A 16,213-nucleotide genomic window follows, 5' to 3' on the forward strand; every position below is an offset into this window, starting at 1 on the left:
AGTTTTCCCAGCTGTATCCTGAGAGCTGCACCATTTCATTACTTTCTGCCACTTTGTATGTATGACTTAGGTACCTGCCCTAAAATCCAGGCTTTAATAAGATTAAATTCCCATTTAAATTCTCATTTTCTTATTATATGAATATATGCGCAATACTTCTCTCTGGGAAGAAGGCACTGAATTGAAGGGATAGGGTAAGATGTACATCGCCTTTCAAAGGGTTTCTAAGTGGAGGGCTGGGTGAGAGGAGTGGGATCAGATGGTCCTTCTCAGTGTGGAGATGTGCTCCTGTCCTTGGTGTCCGTCTGGGCTGTGTGGGTGTCTGTGGTCGAGGGGACCCTGACTGTTCAGGCCAGGAGCGGTGATGGATCTGTGACGAGGAGCTGACCCCGAGGCAGCTTGCTGCCAGTGGGGCTGCCTAAAACGTTTGAATCGGGAATTTGCAGCTGCATTGAAGCTTGGAGAACTTTCATCCTGTTGATTTTTCTCCTCCCTTTAAATATTTTTTTTTGTAAGATGTTAAATTTCTTTTACTTATTTGGTTTTTTTCCCTCTGCTAATAACTAAATTATAATGAGGCTCCCGGTGGGATTTAAAAATACAAAAAAAACCACATAAAAAACCCTGCAGAAATTATTCCCCCCCTTTTTTTCTTTCTAGTGCAATCCGTTCTGCATAATAGCTCTTTGTCTCGCTGGCAGATAGGCACGGGGGAGGCCAGGAATCGGTGGCGAGGCAGCGGTGGCGTACAGAAGAGTTTCGTGCCGTTCCTCGGCCAAATGGCACGGAGTTCCCCTTGGAGAGGTGGATGTGAGCTGGGTACCCCCAAACCTCGGGCAGCCTGTGGGCTTCGCGCCCGGGTACCACCCTGCCTCGTTTGTGCTGGGGCTCAGATGAGACTCACCTCGCCCAGCATCTCTGCCATGAGACAGGTATAATAAAACAGGAGAATCTTTACACTCCGCGATTTCATTCCACGGATCAAAGATCAAAGCAGAGGAATACACAGTGACCATAAAATTAACTGCTTTTTCAATTTTACAATGCTTTCAGTGATAAAGAATCATATAAATTTAATATTAATTAAACACTTAGCTTTTAACCTCCTCCTGCATCTACTTTTGGCTCCTTGTTGGGGAAAAATTAATTGGGCATCTTAAATCTTGCGTTACTAAACGCTTTGACAGGGGGTTTCAAAAGCACTTAGAACTTGAGCAAAATGTATTTGCACCATTCGTCCTTCCACTCACCTAATTGAAAATCTTAGAGAGGAAAGGGAGGGGGCAGGGAAGAGGAAAGAAAAAAAAGTACCATTTTATGGGTTTGTTTCTTAAAAGGGGGAAAAAAAAGGAGGGAAGGAAAAAGGCATAACTTATAGCTGCTCTTATGGTCTCGGCTTTAATTCAATCCCGTCACACTTAACACATTGCAAAATGGAAGCGATTGATCTTCTATTACAGACGGCCCGCAATCGGCCGCTCGCTCCCGTTGCGCCGTTGTCTCACGTGCTTCCCTCCGTCTCCCAATTCTGCTCCGAAAAAAACTGACCTGTCCGCGTTGTGCGTTGGATGTATGGGGAAGATATAAACATCAGTGCACGTCTCTCCCTGCCTACTGGTATGGTAATGTATATTATTAGCTTCCCGACCATTGAAACACAGCTGCCTTTGGGGTAGAGCCCAGCAAGTGGCTTTTTAGTGGCAAACGGCAACGCTTCATGAATGTGCGAGGAAGGAATTGCAAAATACTACCGTCACGATCCAAACCGGAAAGATTCAGTGGGAGGAAAGCCCTTGGAAATCAGTAATGTTGCAAAAGACCTAAGGAGCACAGCGGAGAGCAAATTAGATGTGTTATTTGCAGTGTGGTTTGGCAAAAAAGGGTAGCAGTGGGCTTTCTGGGCTGCAGAGGCCACACTTGATAGAGCAGGAGAGATCTTAGTTCCTTTTCCTAACTGGGTATGGCATGTGTCTCCAGACATCTTATTAATGCAACGATACTGGTGAAATAAAGGTTATTTCGGGAACTCCAGATGGATGGGATCGGAGCTGGGGAGTTACGGAGAGAAATTCTCCTTTCATGGTGGAGCCTCATTCATTTCCATGGCAAGCCAGGCGACCCACCGGCAGCCGCTCTCTGAGGGGGTAGTGGGTGCTAGCACATGGTAGGAAACACCTGGATCAGGAGAAACTTAAGAAAATAAATGAGCGACTCCGGGATGCCGAATAGAAGCTTGTTAGATGAATGGCGCTTTACTGATTTGTACCCTTTTTTTGCACAGCACCAGAGTTTCATGGGGTCTTACGTAAAAGTAAGAGTAATAGCAGCAGAAGACCTTTAACAGGCTCCTCTCTTGTGGTCTTGGCTGCAAATTATGGAGAGCAGGTCCCTTAGCGCATGTGAACGGAGCTGCGCAAGCATGGTGCAGGTAGCTTGATGGTGAGCCCAGCAAATTAGAGGCACCCCTAAGCCGGTTACGTGGGTGGGTGGACGTGGTCCAGGGCTAAACTTCTGGATCAGGACTTTTAAGCAGCATGGAGTTAATTTTCTGATTGGTCCTCTATTTGGGATTCTTGATCTGAGTTTGAATTCAGACTTTCTTTTTGATTTTTGGAGTGGTTAAAGATTTTTTTTTTTCAAAAAAAGAAGCTTCTTGCCAAGTTCAGGGAGCGAGTATTGCCACTGTGCTTCTCCCTGGATGAATGGATGAGGGTTGTGGGTGTTGGATGGGAAGAAACCCTGGAATAGGTAACACAAAGCTGTCCTTGGACTAGGAACTGGGTGGTGAAATTCAGGGTGGACAGGAATGAATTGCAAAGTAGGCCAGAAACAGGGTCTAAATAGCATTGCTGGGGATTATGCTGCAGGGAACAAAAGATGTAAGAGGCTGGAGGGGTTTTGCAGCACACTGTGTAGTGGGTGCTGTTACATACACCCTCGTCTATTTTGAGCTCCCAGTTCTTTCCAGGGTTCATTTTAAACTGGGGAAGTTGGGGGAAGCAGAGTAACCTGGTACAGATAATCATGGACAAATTCCAGGAGCCTGTTCTGTTGGTTTGGTTTCTTTTTTATGTTTCTTTCAGTTTCGCCATCTCGTTTTTGTCTGGTCGACCACTTAAATTTCTAAGAGAGGATCTCATACTTGATGCTATCACTGATGAGGATGCTGAGAACCATCTGGTCCAGCAGACTGATTTAAGGACTAATCCTTTAGACCAGTGTGACATAGTGCCTGAAGTGAGCAAGGCTCTTCGCTGGAGGGGGGCAGCCTCTGCGCACGGCAGCATTCAGATAACAAGGTGGGGCCGATGGGACATTTTCTGTGCCATTTTAGGCTGCTGGAAAAACACCTAAGTCATTGCACTGCTCCTTTATGGACAAGCAGTGCCTCATTTTCTCTCGCCTGGGCCATATACCTCGGAAAGCAGAGGCTGCACCTCTTCCTGTGCTGACCCTGGCTCCCTCAGTTCAGCCCTGGGAAGATGAGCTGTGACGTGCGTGCGCTTTACTTGCCGGGATCTCGCCCTCTCCTCGTGAGCGAAGGGGCTGACACTGGGGCTCAGAGTTTTGATGGATTGATTTATTATAAAGTCTCTTGGGTTAGATGGGAGGCATTAGTGAAGGACTGGGTGGCGTTGATGCTGCAGTGACTCCACATGGACTCTCATGAGTGGTGTTTAGGAGGGATGAGGAATGCTCCCACCTTCAGGTGTGTAGATAAATCCCAGGCTCTGCATATTTTGGATCTGGGACTCGGTCCTTGCTTGTAGACCGATTGTTGGTGTGTTTAATAAACGTGTTGCAAGTTGGGATGTGTTTTCCAACAGGACTAGACGAAGAATGTGCCAATATCCAAAGACACTTCTGAAGTTTGCTGCTAAGCATCCCATGTCACCACAGATGCTTGCTCGCTTCTGTCTTTCCCTCGAAAACTGCCGGTGCTAAGCTAGAGGCTGGCAGTTGCTTAAATAAAAGGCTTAGGTTACCCCCAGCTCTCTGTATGCAGCTGTGGCAACACTTTGATACAGCTTATCCTCCAGGATCCATAAGAAAAGTCATTGAGAAACAGCATTACACCAGTGAGGGTTTTCTAAGCAGTCCTTTGTGCTCCAGAGTGTAAGATAACATTAAGGGGAGGACACGGTGCGGTGCCGCTTGCCCGCCGTCCCCAGCAGCGGCAATAATGAGCGAAGGAAAGTGCTGCGGGGCCATGCTCTGCTTCCCTCTCCCCGGTGGCTCCAATTTTAAAGGTTTCCATTCTTTTAGGATTGCTAGCAGCAGAGGAAGGTCTTGTGGGTGAGAGGGTGCCCTCAAGGCATGAGTGGAGACCCTGCTGTACATTACGATGGTATAGAGAACATAGTGAGACCTGGCACGGTGGCACAGCTTATGCTGGGGCTTTGCGTGGTCGGAGGGGTGATGCTGTGAAGGAGATTGGGGGTTTGTTGAGACCTCGGAAGATACTGGGAGAGATCAGCAGTGGGCTTAAACCAGGGTATTTCTACTGGTGATGGAGGAGCTTTACCTATTCATACCAGCTGGGACTTGTCTTTCTGCTGTGTGCCTGCAGCTGCGTGCAGGGCAGCGAGCGCAGAACTGCTGGGTTTGGCTTGTGTTTAAGCCCCTTTGGTAATGTTCCTGGATTGCCCAGGTCTTGCTCCTGGGAGAAGCTGAGAAGCCTCGTTCCTAGCCAGATTTGAAAAGCAGATTTGGGGTCTTGAACAGCTGAAATGCTTTTAAAAAAATGTCAATTCTTCTTCAGGATCTTAATTCTCAAAGAGAGCTGTGCAGAGTGTGCCTACAGCGTGCAGCTTGTCATGGATGCACCTCAAACCTTGTCAAAATGATTGCATGCTTTAACGAAACTTAGACAAATTCAGATTTTGGTAAGCAGAGGAAGTGTTTCAACTTTGGTTGATGCCTGAAGCAGAGCAGCTTTGGGTGGTGGAGCTGAGGGAGGATTGCTGCAGTGCCAAAGAGACCATGAGCAGCATGGGCAAGGGGGATGGGCAAGGCACGTTTGTAGGTGCAGGAGGTCTTACAATAAGATTTAAAAAATCCCCAACAAACCCAAAACCTCTCGAATTCAGTTGGAGTAGCACATAGACCAAGCCTGAACCTTCTCAGCATGGTGATCCCACAGCACACAGACTGTCTGGTATGAGCGTATGAAAACAGGGCACAGCTCGCTTCACCAGCCTTTACCCCGGTGGGAGCCTGCCCTCACAGCAAAGCTCTCCTGGCTCAGCATGTCCCCAGATCTTTTTATTTTGGGGGGGGGGGGCTGTAATGAATCCTGAATTGTTGGTTTTCTCCCTCCTGTGTTCAGGCTCTTTGCCGTGCAGCGCAGTGAGGGCCTGAAGGCGGATATGGTTCAGTACCGGTCACTTTGCCAGCGCTGGCAGGAGGAAGAAAGTGTTTGAATTTGGGTCAGTCACTCACCAGTGCTCCTCGGGGAGGCTCTGGTTTCTTGTTCGAGAATGGGATCACTCGGTTATGTTCAGAAAAGGCTTGGCGAAACGTGCAGGAGCTCTTGTTACCTGCTCCAGCCATGGAAAATTAACTCTGTGCATGCAGTTTGCTCTGGGGAACTTCACAGTCTTTTGCTCTTAATTCATGTTTTTTTCCTCTAGCTTCTCCCTCTAGTCCCTTTTCCATAAAAGTAAGTAAAAGGAAAAAAGAAGGCAGGCAGCAGAGAGGAGAACGTGGCTGCGAAAGGGCGGATCTGCCAGCAAGGGGCATAGACCTGCTTGTGAAACCCTTGGTCCCACCGAGAGCAGGAATGGAGCGTAACCCAGCCAGGTCCGGCAGCTCCTGCCCGTGTTGCTGTAGGAACTCTTCGTTCCTCCACACTTCTTGGCCTGCCAGGGATATTTACCCCGAAAGGGAAGTTGAAACCAGCCTTGTCCCAGCACCAGCAGCACCTCCAGCCTGTACCCTACCCCTGCGCCGGCTGTGCTGCATCTCCATCCCTATCCACCCGAGGCCTGTTTCTCCTTGGCCTCAACATGTGGGGCATCATGTCCCCATCGTATTCCCGTGCCTCTGTAGGGTGCAGAAAGCTCCGTGCTGCGGCTGGGCACACGGAGAGGGAAGGAGACCATGCCACCTGGCTTGGGTAAAGCCCTGTCCCCAGTTCGTGGGGATATCAGCGCCGGCCTCCCCTGTGTACTGCTCGCCCTCCCTCCCGCTCTTCTTCCTGCCGTCGGAAGGAGGGAAAGAAAAGGAGGAACAACCATATGAAAAAAATGTTAATTTATTAATCATGGAATATATAGCAGTTCATCTGAAATGCTGTTGCTATGCCAACACCCTGGGAGTTTATTTTCTTAATCCAGGAGTGAAGCGTTTGGTCCCCTGCTCTCCTGCTGAGCTATTTGAATATGTTGCTGCTGCCGCCGTATCTGTTTAAAAGGGGGAAGGAGGGGAAAAAGGGAGGGGGGAAAGAAAAAAAAATAAAAGTAGGCTAAACCACCAAAGCAGTCAGATGCAAAGCAGTAAGAAGCCTTTCTCAGTACGACTTAGTAAAAATGACACAAATTAATATACTCTACTTAAACCAGACCAAGATTAATGCTTCTCTTTCAGAGCAGCTTAGTCCAACTGTCACTCGACAAGCGTTCGTCGGACAAAATCAACACTAATCAACATTTATTCCTCTCTTGCCCTTGGGTCTGAGGAGCGTAGAGCGGGCTGCGCCATTCTCCGGCTCGTCTCGCCACGCTTTTCACCCTCCATCCAGCTTCGCCATATATCACCCTTCCTCTCTGTGCTTCTGCTTGTACGGATCCACACTCTCAGCTATCAGGCTATATTAGAGGCATGATAGATTTTCTGTTTTAATTTACATCTATTATATTACAACATAACAGATCTTGATTCAGTGAAGACCAGTGTCTCCTATAGCCAGACTCTTTGGGAAGATTTCTACATTAACCTATTAAGGCTGGTTGGAAAGCAGCTTCCGATAGACTCTCCTCCTCTCTCTCCTCTCGCCTCCGAGTGCTGAGTGAAGGTGTTCTGGCACGCTTTGCTTGGGGAAGTCTGTGGCCGTCTTGGCTGCCTTGCTACGGAGCTAGGAAGTGATGGCTTCGGAAGGGACGCGCTGTCGAGCACTGCCTGCTGCTGTTGCTGTGGGTTGGACACCAGGCTGCTTCATAAACGAAGCCTGGAGGAGGCTTTCTCCCCTGCCTTGGGGTGCTGCCCTGTGCCCCAGACCCCATAACAGAGCGGAGGGGAGAATGGATGAAACCATCCGTTGGTGTTGCGAGGATGAGGTCCCGACATACCTGTAGGGCGTCTTCCTGTTTCTTGTGCAGGGATGCTGAAGCCATGAGTGTCTGCACGTAGAGTGGCAGGGCTTTGCGAACATTCACAGTTTGTTTCTCATGACCAGGGTACTGGTTCCTGCTGTACCTTTACAGGAGGGAAGGGATAGGTCTGATCTAAGGTCTGACTTAAGGTCTTGGCGGGGCTGCGCTCCAGCTGACTTTGTTTTTGAGCATTAGGTCTGTCTTGTCTGGTTGTCTGCAGGGTCTGTGGGGAACAGAAAAAGGCAGAGGAGTGGAAGAAACTGGAGCATGTTGTGTTCATTTCCTCTCCGATGAGCGGAAAACCAGTGAAGGTCATGATGCTGCTGCACCCAGCTCAGTGTAGTTTGAAGAACTCTTCCTGTCCTTGCAACCTTGGCTTATTAAAATGGGAGGGAGGGGAATCCCTCTTCCACCTTCCCGTTTTTTGCACTTTGTGTTCAATGCTTTTTATTCCCGATTTACTGGGAGAGTGCTCGCTCAGAGTTTGCATGATCTATATTTGACTTTTTCCAGTGCCACAGACAGTTGCGTAAGCTCGGACAAGACTGTCTTACAGTCTCCTAGATGGGAGTGTACAGGAGTTAGGCAGATTAAAATCAAGGTGGTCTTTGCTCTCTTTAGTCCAAAGAGGACAGCAAACCTACTCTTGCTTTGCAGTCTGAAGGAGTACATTTAAGAGTGAAAGCCAGGTGAGATGTGAACCTTTCTAATAACAAAGAGAATGTTTAAGCAACCTCTTTTTCAGATTGCCTGTGCAAGTCGGGGAGTGAGTGGTTGACTCACCTTTGTGGTGAGTGTCCAAGAACAGGTTAGAAGAGTATCTGTCAAGGATGCTGTGGTTCCAGTGCTGGAGAAAGAGTGAGTCCAACCTGCTGATTTTGGGATCTGAGGGCCCAGGCTGGGGTTAGGCCTCCAAGTAGGAGGTTGGTGCTCGTGTAGTTAGTGTCCATTCTGCTCCTGCTGATCATGGCTAAGAAGCTGAGGCTGCCCTACATTTGGATGGTGTTGGGGATAGCCCTAAGCCTAGCGATCACTCTTATGGGTTCCTTGCCCCTGGGGGTCCAACACATGATGTCCTCATTACTATTGCTAAGCTTGTCTCCGTAGAACGCTGCGGATGATGGATCGGTGGTCCCAGGGATGGGATCCAGTTAGAAAGTTGCAATCAGTCTCTTGGGTTGAAGCACAGCTTGGTGATTTTGTTAGGAAACCCATGATCCTCTTCTGCCCTAGGTCCTTTTTGCCTGTGTTGCTAAATCTAGTTTGGAAAGTTGTCATTTCTCCTTCCTGCCTGGGAACGCTTAGGTCTGTGAAAGCTGTGACACGGAGGTTTTCACTGCCCCTTTCTGCCGTCATGGCATCCATCGCATCGCGCAGCGGCTACTGGCCAGCAAAGTACCAGAATGCGCTTCTTCCTAGCCCGGGCGGACTGAGGGCTGGGCTCGGGGAGCTGGTGGGATCTCTCTGCCTTTCCCTCTCTCTCTCTCTCTCTCTGCTGGTGTGAATGAAGATTTGATTAATGCGGGCACTTTAGCACAAGTGCCATTTTCCAGGCTGTAGCTCTTGGCACGGGGAGCACTGCCGGACCGGAGCAGAGGAGAACTGCAGGCAGCGGCTGCGCGCCGGGTGCTTTACGGCGTGTCGGGAGGGGAGCGCCTTGCTTCCCTCCCTGCTCCTCGGTGCTCGGCAGTAAAGTAAATGACGCTTGGTATAACTTTGCACTTACAGGACTGCAACTTAATCTGAAAACAACCCCAAACTCCAGGAACAGGAGGGGCTCTGTAGCGAGCTGGTCTGTGCAAACCCACCTCGTTAATTTTAATGATGGGAGAAATTTTCCGCCGGGAGAAAGGCGAGGCAGAGATGCTGAAGTTGGAGTGCCGGCAGCCCTCGGGGATGGGAGGACAGCAGTAAGTCCTAACCCCTGGGAGACTGGCCAGGGACAGACCTTGCCACAGACTCCTGGCCCTTTTGAGGACTCGTAAATTAGCCAGGCTCCCGCTCCGGCTCCAAACAATGGTCATGAGCAAAGGCACGGTGGGAGCCTGGATGTGTGTGGGGACCACGAGGCTGGGTGGGGACTGCTCGCTCCCAGGCCGCTGCGGGACTTTGCCAGCTTTTCAGGGAGGTTTTTGGAAAGGAGGTAACGTGCAGGAATTAACACCGTTTGTAACGTACTTGGAAGATGGGAAGAGCTATAGAAGTGCTGTAATTAATAGAGAGCGGCTAATTTAATGTTCTGCCTGGACATCATCGCAGCTGATATATATGTAAGGAAAAGAACCTCCATTAGCACCAGGGAAAATCATTCCTCCTCCAGTGCTGGGACTAAAGCAACCAGATTTATTTCTCTTAATCGTCTCCAGGAACCCAAATGCAAATGTCTCTGAGTCTTGGAAGCGGGTGTGCCCGTGAGACAGCAAAGCTCTGCAGGGCGTCCTTGCTTTTGACAGATGCCCAAGAGCCCCGTGGTTGAGGTGCTGCCACCTCTGTGCCAGCAGACAGCCCGGGTCAAGGCTGGTGGGGAAGTTTGGGGTGAGTATGATCCATGGGCTCTTAATGAAAGCTGCATGGGTCTGGAACGAGCTGGTCATTACTGGGAGGAGGAGGCAGGTTTGCCATGGGGATGGATGTGTGCTAGGCTGGGATGACGACGGGACTGAGCGCTTTGTTTGGGTCCTGGGGAAACTGAGGAAGAAGGCATCTCCTAGATAGTAGCATATTATTAAGTAGCAACTGAGAGAAGATGTTTGTACTTGCCCCAGTGGGATACACAAGGAGATTTGGAGGCAACCGGTGTGAAATGGATGAAGTTGTGGATGCCCCATCCCTGGAAGTGTTCAAGGCCAGGTTGGATGAGGCTTTGAGCAACCTGGTGTAGTGGAAGGTGTCCCTGCCCATGGCAGGGGGGTTGGAACTGGATGATATTGAAGGTCCCTTCCAACCCAAACTGTTCTATGAAAGGGAACTGGTCCCGTCTACCAGGCATGGACTGGAATCCTCGCAAAACTGAAAGAATCAGTTGCTGAACGTTTTCCAATCTGGATGTCTCACATTAAGCTGGATCTGGGCTGTTGTGGACATCGGCTGCTGCAGTGCTGTTACTGAGGGCTGTACTTTTTGATGACATATTTACACTGCAGAGAGTCTTGCTTTTGTTTTGTTTGAGGATCTAGTGTAAGCCGTGTCTGTTTAATCCATGCTCTCATTTATCTCCCTGCACTGGGGATGGGGTGAAGTGAAGGAGACCTTCACCTTTTGCTTTTCTTTTTACTGCTGTAAACTCTTTCTTTAGTTTTCTGGTAACGTGTCTCTGTAGCCATGTCTCAAGTGCTGGTCAGCACAGCCCTCCTGGCCTCTACTCCTAGTTTGAGCTGGGACCGAGCTCCAAAATCCATATATAGCTCTTGGAGAGGTTTTCTGAGATGCTGACTGGTTTCTGCTCAGCTCACTGGGAAGCTGGGTTATTCCCTGCACTTGAATGTGGTGTTGGGGCCTGCCCAAGGCTGAAGGCATTGGCCTTATATGCATAGGAACAGGCAGTTTCTATATAAATGTTTTTATAAGCGCTGTAAACTGCGGTGCTTTGGAGCGCGAGCCAACCGCTGCATGCAGAGCTTGGAGGAAACTTCCCTGCGAGCATTTCGTCCCGAGCTCCTTCTCCACCGGCCTTGCCATGATGGTATCTGCAAACTCGAGAGCTGCCTGCACCAGGAAGGGGCTGGCAGGAGCGGGCAGGGGATGGAGGGAGTCAGGGCAAGGCTTGCCCTGCTCCTGCTCCAGCTCCTCGTGGCTGGGTGCTGTTGGCATGGGGAAGCAGCCCTGAAGGAGCAGGGGTGTGAAACCAGCCACCTCTCCTGGAAAGTTTGTGTGTGTGGGGGGGTGTGTACGTACCCACGGCCCCTGAAGAGCTTCAGCTCCCCCCCAGCAGTTGGGGTGACTTTGGAGGCAGCAGATAGCGCAGCAGGACTCGATAAGTGACCTTCTCCTGGGTCACTGCCTGCCAGGGTCAGTTGGCTGCTAAGCTGCATTTCAGGGATGCTTTTCCCTCCTGGTGAAAGAGCAAAGAAGAGATCCCGCTGGAGGAAGAGGGGGTGGTGCTGGCAGCCCCCATGGACCTGACCCGCTGGGTCGGCCTTTTCTGGAGCTGGTCCAGAGGAGATGCAGGAGGAACCAGGACAGGGGGGAGAGGGAAGGGGAGTGGCTGTGCAGCAGTCGAGCCGGTTGTCTGCAGCACTGCTGCATTTTGTGAGCCTTAGGGTTGCCTGTGCCTCAGTTTCCCCAGCCGTAAAGCAAATGATCTCACAAGCCATCTTACCCCCTTTTTTTTGATGCAAAGTGCCGTTGAGCCTTGGCTGGAAGATGCCAAGGGGGCCTGTGCAACATGTAGGCAATGAGTGACGGGCTAGATAGAAAGCCTGGTCGCCAAGGCTGACTTTTTGACAAGGGGGATGCAAAGCCACGGCTGGAGCAGGTCTCCCCGCAGGAGGCAGTCCGACCCATCTGTGTTTAATGGGGACCACACAACACGGCAGCTGGCCCCGGGCCCAGAGATATTCTTGTAACTTAATAGCACTCTGCAGAGAGAAACAGTGCTATAAAGGGGGTACGGAGCTTTTTAAAAGGTATTTAGGAGCCTGGGGCTACAGAGAAGGGTTCTGCAGGCTGTTTGAAAGCTGCTTGCTGCCCACCTTGGTCGCCTGTCCTTATATATTCCCAAGCCACTGGGATCATGTTCCTCCAGCGAGTTCCTGGCTCCAGGCCGTGGGGATAGCAGGTGCTCTCTCCTCTGCTGGGGCCTCACCTCCCGACAGGGGGTGACTCAGCCCCAAAAGATCTCCGAAATCTGGGTCAAAATGACTTGGGAGCCTGTGATCGAGGGTTTCCAACGGAATGGGTGCTCCAGGTCACAAAGGCTCCCGGTCTGATGATTTTACTTAAGCTGTGTTGAGGCCTCGTTGACCCTGCACAAGGTTTTCTCCACTGCAAGCGTACGATGTCTGATCTTGGAAAAATGGGGTGATTGAAGGTAGTCCACCAGAGATGGTGCTCAAGGCCATGTGTTTCTCCTTTTTGGTAAAACAGGACAGGGGGACAAGCCTTCCGTGGCAGAAGGTCTCCATGGAAGGGGTTTGGTAGAGCTCCTAAGTGTGCTTGAGGTTTTCAGGGGGGACCTGGCCCCTGAGTCTGGAGGGGACAGCTCTCTGGAGGAGGTGCAAGGAGACATGCCTGGCCTGCCAGGTAGGGAAGTGGGGAGTGCTGGGCCTAGGAGCCGCAGGGACACATCCATCAGCCTGCCCAGCTGGCTGCTAGAGAGGTGTCAGAAGGCATCAGCTTTCTGTCGCTCCTGACCTGGGCTGGGGTTGAACTTCTGACCCAGAGATAAAGCCCTTTCCCTCCCTCCTGGACTCCAGTGCCCTTTTCCTTGAATTGCCCAGGCTTTCCTGCCCACATCCAGCCAGACTCACAATGGAGAAAGGTCATTTGTTGTGCTGCTGCCCTTCTGCATCCCGTTCCCCTTGGTACCTTCATCCCTTCACCATGAGGCCATCTGGCCTCACCAAAAGCCTGCCTACCTCCTGCGCTCCTTTCTTGTCCTCTGCTTGCCATGACTTCAGCTCTCAGCCCACAGAAACCTGCCAGTGGATGTGGTGTGTCCAGGTGAAAGGAGAAGAGCTGGTGATTCTTTGGTTTTAGCAGGAGCTGCTGGAGAGCCCTGATGGACGATGTAGCTGTGCTTTTACCAACCCTCCATGCCACAGAGACAACTTCATGAAATCCATGTGGATTTTTTTGTTAAGTTGGGTCCCCAGAGCCCACAGAGCTGGAGGGGCTTAGGCATGGAGATGGGAGAGGTCTCCACATGCTTCCCCTCCATCCCCACCCCGCAGAAGGGAGAGCTGAGCTGGAGAAGGAGGACCGGGGTCCGTGCAAACGTGCGTTATGTCTGCTGCTAATTTTGTGATTGGAAACGAAGCAACAAAGGGAGGTGGTGCAGCGTGAGGATGGTTTAACCTTGATAAAACAGTGATTTCACCAAGGATGATGTTCTCCCATCTATCTTCATCCATCAAGGCGCCGCTGAAATATGCTGATGAAGCCTGTGGATGAGGAGTACAGTGCAGTTCAATGGGGCGTTGCAAACGCTCTGTGTAGCCCCGTGACGAGGTGGTGTTACTTACTGTCCAAATTTAGTTCAGGGAACAGTGCGAACCGCTGCCTCTTGCTCCGTGGGCTAGGGCGGGATGTAGCCAGGGCTGCGTCCCCTCTGTGGAGAGTCAGAGATGGTAGCGGCATCTCAGCACGTTGCTTAATTTTCCCCTTTTCTTTGGTGCCACTGAGAGTCACCAGCGCAGAAGCAGTAAATGAATTCAACTTCACATTACAAACGCCCATCCCTCCCTAGCAGAGGGAGAAATTCGGTCGTGAAAGAAAACAGGTTTGCAGGTAAGGCGATGATCCTCTTGACTTTGGTTGAACATTGGCTGGAGGGTCTGGTCTGCGGAGGAGTCGGGAAATCCCAGGGCTTTGCTGTTTGTTTGGCCGCTGCGCGTTTTGCTGGCGTGTGCCGTGTCGGAGTAGCAGCAATTAAGCTTTATTTATATGGAGTTTCCCAGCTTGCCGGGTGGGAAGTGACAGTACGTGGGTGTGAGCGCTGCCTGTGAACTTCTCCTCAAGTTTGGGGATTAGCAGCACGGGCCAAGTGCCGCAGTCATTTTTGGTCAGGTATCTGAAGGCCGTTTACGGGCTGCGTGCCAGTGTAAATGTCGATAGGTCAGCAGTAAGCCGAGCCGTGTAACCCAAGCTGCTGTTGTACCCGATCCCGCTGCGTCCAGCAGTGTTCTCCTGGGGCTATGGTGTTGCACGTGGCCCTAGTGCTTCCAGTCTGAGTTTCAGGGATGGTGTACCCATGTCCGAGCTGAGCTGTGCGGATGCTGGGGCAAGTCAGGATCTCCTTACCTTGAGAAGGAGCACGGTGGAGCTGGCAGAGAGTCCTCTGTTCCTGTTGTGTCATGAGAGCCATCCTGCACTGGGAGAAATTGGGGGTTCACATTCCTCTCCGAGTGCAGGCGTGGCTCGTCTCCAGCCTACGTTTTCTCTTGAAACTGGGTTTATCTTCCTGGGTTGTCCTTTCACGAGCTGACAAGGTGTGAGTATTACCTCCAGACCTTCTTCCAGACTTGAGCTTGCAACAAGCCTATCTACAAAGCTTCTGCAGTCAGTAGGTCTCTGACACAGCTCCAGAGCTCTCCTCCATGAATAACCCAGATGGGCAGATGTCTCGTTACAGACAAGACGTATGGTGAAGGCTGGATAGCTCACTCTGGACCTGGAGAGTAGCTGAGCTGTTGAAGGACACGTCCATCCAGCATAGCACAAGGCTGGCATAACCTGCTGTGAGGAGGACAGAAAGCCCGATCGGAGGCTGCCACCCCCTTTGATTCAGGGACCAGAGCACTGTGATTTCATGCCTTCAGAGCTCATTCAGTCTTTGGTCTTCTGGGCACCCTGGTGCCCCTGCTCCATGCCAGCCCTGGCTGACTCTTAGGTCTCTCAGTTGTCGCTTGAGATGTTGCTCAGCTACAGTGAGACCATCCTCAGCTCGACTACCTCCAGCCATAGGCAACAACATAGACATAGAGCAAACTTTTAGCCCATAGGTCTTCTCTGTCCCACCAGCAAACTCACTGCTTATAGGTAGCTCAGACTTTGTGATGGCCTCCTTTCTCCTCCAATGTTTCGGGGGACACCTTGTGAGCTGGGGGTTGGAGTTATGGGCTGGTTCAGGACATAGGCTGGTCAGCTTATAGTGAGGCTGTTTCTTTCCCCTCTCAGCCTCTTGTGTTCTCATTCTCCCATTGCTGCTTCCACTGCTGATGTGTTCGGGAGCATTTGGGGGGGGGAAGTTGACAAAAGAAATGAATTATGCATAAGGAATTAATTTCCTTGATGAATAGGGACTTACAAACTCAATTGCCATTCGCTTTCAAGGGATGCTTGGGGGAGTGGGGAGGGGAGGGAATAAAAGCGCAGGATGGAGCAGAGGGTGAAGGGCTGAGCCTGGAAGTGTTCCTGGCCTTTGAGTGGACTTTGGGAAACAGCCCTGGGTCATTTAAACCATATGATGGGTCCCATAATTCCCATCAACGTGTGGGGTTTTTTGCTGGGGTGAAAACCAGGGTGGGGAAGATGCAGCAAATCTAGGAGTGCATCTGTTCATGAGTGCCATTCTTTGCTCAGAATAGGAGGAGAAAAGGGCTGGATGAGCATTCAGCTATTTTAATAGGTGGGGAAACTGAGGCGGGTGTGTACGTGTGACTTGTTCAGATCGGGTACAGGCCAGGGGCCAATACAGGAGTAGTGCTTGGGGCTCTTGCGCTCCAGAAGTTTGCCTTCTTTCCCTCATGTGCCCTTCCCTCCTGCATGCTGCTGTGTCCTGGGAGCACAGCCAACAACTGGGAGCACTAAAAGCACTGGAGTGAAGATGCCGTAAAAGAGCCTTCTGGAAACTTTGCCCAGCCAGAAAAACTTGCCCCCAAACCTAAGCAGAAAATTCAGATTCTTGATGGGAAGAGAGCATCTGTCAACCCGAGTGATCTGCCTGGCATCAAGCAGATGAGCTCTTGTGCTGCGTGTTGGTGTATGTGGGAAGAAGGCTTTTCCCTGAGTGAAGGGATGGGGCAGGTCAGTGTTTTGGAGAAAAGGAAAAGTCTGCTTCTCATGCCAGTTGTTCCTGGGTTGAGAAGTATTTCACCTTGCAAAGCACCAGAGGTGTGGGAGAGACGTCTGACCTGGCTGTTGCACTGCCTGATGAACTGGAGAAGCGATGGGCAGAGTGAGGCATGAAGAGGAGCTGTGCTGGGCCCTGAGCTCAGCCTGACATCAGGCAGAATCAGTGC

The 16,213-nt window shown here is 50.9% G+C and overlaps 1 protein-coding gene across 5 annotated transcripts in view; it reads left to right on the forward strand.

Annotated features, from left to right (window-relative positions):
* Window positions 1–16,213, forward strand: part of PBX1 (PBX homeobox 1) — a 130,071-nt gene that overhangs the window by 33,865 nt on the left and 79,993 nt on the right. The gene's annotated exons all lie outside the window — the stretch shown is intronic.

The sequence above is a fragment of the Tauraco erythrolophus genome, chromosome 10 (genome assembly GCF_009769465.1).
Source record: "Tauraco erythrolophus isolate bTauEry1 chromosome 10, bTauEry1.pri, whole genome shotgun sequence".
NCBI classification, from domain to species: domain Eukaryota; kingdom Metazoa; phylum Chordata; class Aves; order Musophagiformes; family Musophagidae; genus Tauraco; species Tauraco erythrolophus.